The following is a 2,500-nucleotide window of genomic DNA, read 5'->3' as shown; positions in this document are numbered from 1 at the left end:
TGAGACGCTTTTGGAAAACAATTCGGGTCCGGCTCCAATTCCGGCTTAGAGGCGTTCAGCCGTTATCGCTCAGAGGCAGCCTGGCACCACCGCTCTATTGAGCGAGCGCTCAAACCGTTGCTCTGGTTTCGCGGTTCCTCTCGTACTGGACGGGATAGCCGTAGCCGAGTTGACGTTGCCGCCGCCGCGCACCGAACTTCCGACGCGACTCGGGGCGCTGCGTAAGCGCGATGCATCAGTAGGATAAAACTAACCTGTCTCACGACATATTAACCACCACGCATACTGGATTCACCATGCTTATTAAAACATACATACACAAAAACACGTGCGTACATGCACACGTACACACGCATGCATGTACATACATATATACGCACGCATACAGTTCATATATACGAGGTCCACAATGCTACACGCTCATACACACACACAGACATGCATAATTGACAAAGAATTACTTTTTCTGTTCCTCTTGAACGTGCGACACCACATTTCTTCCTGGATACTACCAGTCATTCGACTACTACTATTTTCAGGAAGACTTCACAGAAAACAACACATTTGCCCCTTTATCTTTATTATCTTCTTTTCTTCTGAGTTACTTGTTTAAGGACAAGCTTACCCTCGAAACCCACCAAATACTTTTAATTTCTGAATTAATTTTTTTAATTGAGCGTCAAAATAATAATTTCACTTTGTTTACTGTTTGTCCTTTTGGTTGATATTTTCATCGTTAACTTCGAACCTCATTAGCGGCAAGCATTGCTTTATAGTTAAGGAGCTCGCTTCGCAACCATGTGATTTTGAGTTCCGTCCTACGCAAGTACTCTGCATAAGTGTCTTCTACTTAAGCTCAGAGTCAACTATCGTGTGAGGGAAAGTGGTAACCGGAAATTGTGTTGAAGAACATGGGATATACAGGGTTGGCCAAAAGTCACCTGACAGTAAATCAAAACCATTTAATTCCAAGATTTATTTATGTTTAGCAACTAAATGAATTTAATAAAAGTATCTGAGTATGAAGCATAATGAAAGTTGTTCAAACCGAAGTCTTTCGTGAGCGACTTCATAATTGGAATGGATAAATAAAATTGAATAGTATTTCTGGAATTTTGATTTACTGTCGGGTAACGTTTGGCCAACCCTGTATGTATATGTGTAATGCATGTGCAAATATGTATATATATATATATATATGTGTGTGTGTGTGTGTGTGTGTGTGTGTGTGTGTGTGCGCGTATGTGTGTGTGTGTGTTTGTGTGTTTGTGTGTGTGCGCGCGCACAAATATTGATTAATGTGTGTGTGCTTACCTTCAGCGCTGGACAAACGGTGTTGGTTTGTTAACACCTTCGTAGCATGGCGGTTCGGTAAAGGAGACTGATACAATAAGTACCAGACTTAAGAATAAGAACATTTTATTCGACTAGGCTCTTCAAAGCGGTGCCTCAGCTTGGCTGTAGTCCAAAGTCTGAAACAAGAATGTGAATAAGAATAACATAACAATATATATAACCGAACACACACACACACACACACACACACACACACACGCGCACACACACAGACGCACACACACACACACACACACACACACACACACACACACATGGTAACGCACTCACACACACACACGTTAACGCACTCACACACACACACGTTAACGCACTCACACACATGCACATATAATTTAAAAGCGTTTAGTCATTCATAAGAACCATATATTCGACAATGAAAATGTTTAGTTATAAAAGCCGAGTTGAAATATTTAAACAAACGCAGACAGATTTCAAGCTATTTCGTTTCGTAACGGAAATTTCAAAGCATTGAAAAGAAAACAGAGAGAATAATAGGCAAATAATGGACTGTATTAAGGAAGATAAAAGGAAGGAGATGTGAGAGAAACGTAAATAAAAGAATCTGAATGGGCGAAAGGAAAATATAAATCGACAGAGAATAATACCACTCCACTTATAAAGTGTTAGGATATCTATAGGATTCAGGTGAGATGGGTTTGAAAAATATCTAGTTTTCTAGCTTTTAGTGTACTTAGTCTTAAAAGGAATGGATTGGAAAATTTAAAGTGAAATAAGTATGTGTAGATGAAGGAAAATAACTTTGAAATTATATTGAAAGCCGTTGATTAATTGCGAAGTTGAGAGCCCCGAAAGCTAACACTGTAGTATTAAAAATATTTAAGTTTATGAATGGTTGACAAAGACATTGGAGAAACATTCTAATCATAGAGATATATAAATATATAAAATGTAAATGGTTTTTAGCGTTTTGGTGATAAGCCAAATTATCAGCTAATAAATGTATTGGGTTATAGGAGGGCTAAAAATATTATTTGATAATTAAGTAAATTGAACACGTTATGGAACTGATGGAAATGAAGAGTAATATTTAAAAAAAAAATTTGTTCCCTATGTGAATGAATGTACTCTAAAGTCGAAGCAGAGATAATATTTTAAAGCGTTCAATACGAAAATAATATAT

General features: G+C 37.9%; 1 long non-coding RNA gene across 3 annotated transcripts in view; it reads right to left on the bottom strand.

The window, feature by feature from the left end:
- LOC149135431 (uncharacterized) overlaps positions 1-2,500 on the bottom strand; it is a 139,255-nt gene that overhangs the window by 67,129 nt on the left and 69,626 nt on the right. For all 3 annotated transcript variants that reach the window (XR_016241850.1, XR_016241851.1, XR_016241852.1), the window contains one exon: positions 1,315-1,472. This is a non-coding gene — a long non-coding RNA (uncharacterized LOC149135431). The remainder of the gene's footprint in view (positions 1-1,314; positions 1,473-2,500) is intronic.

Source organism: Octopus bimaculoides, chromosome 5, assembly GCF_046866305.1.
Source record: "Octopus bimaculoides isolate indiv1 chromosome 5, ASM4686630v1, whole genome shotgun sequence".
NCBI lineage: Eukaryota > Metazoa > Mollusca > Cephalopoda > Octopoda > Octopodidae > Octopus > Octopus bimaculoides.
The sequence above is the reverse complement of the archived record's forward strand: the minus strand, read 5'-3'. Positions and strand labels throughout refer to the sequence as shown.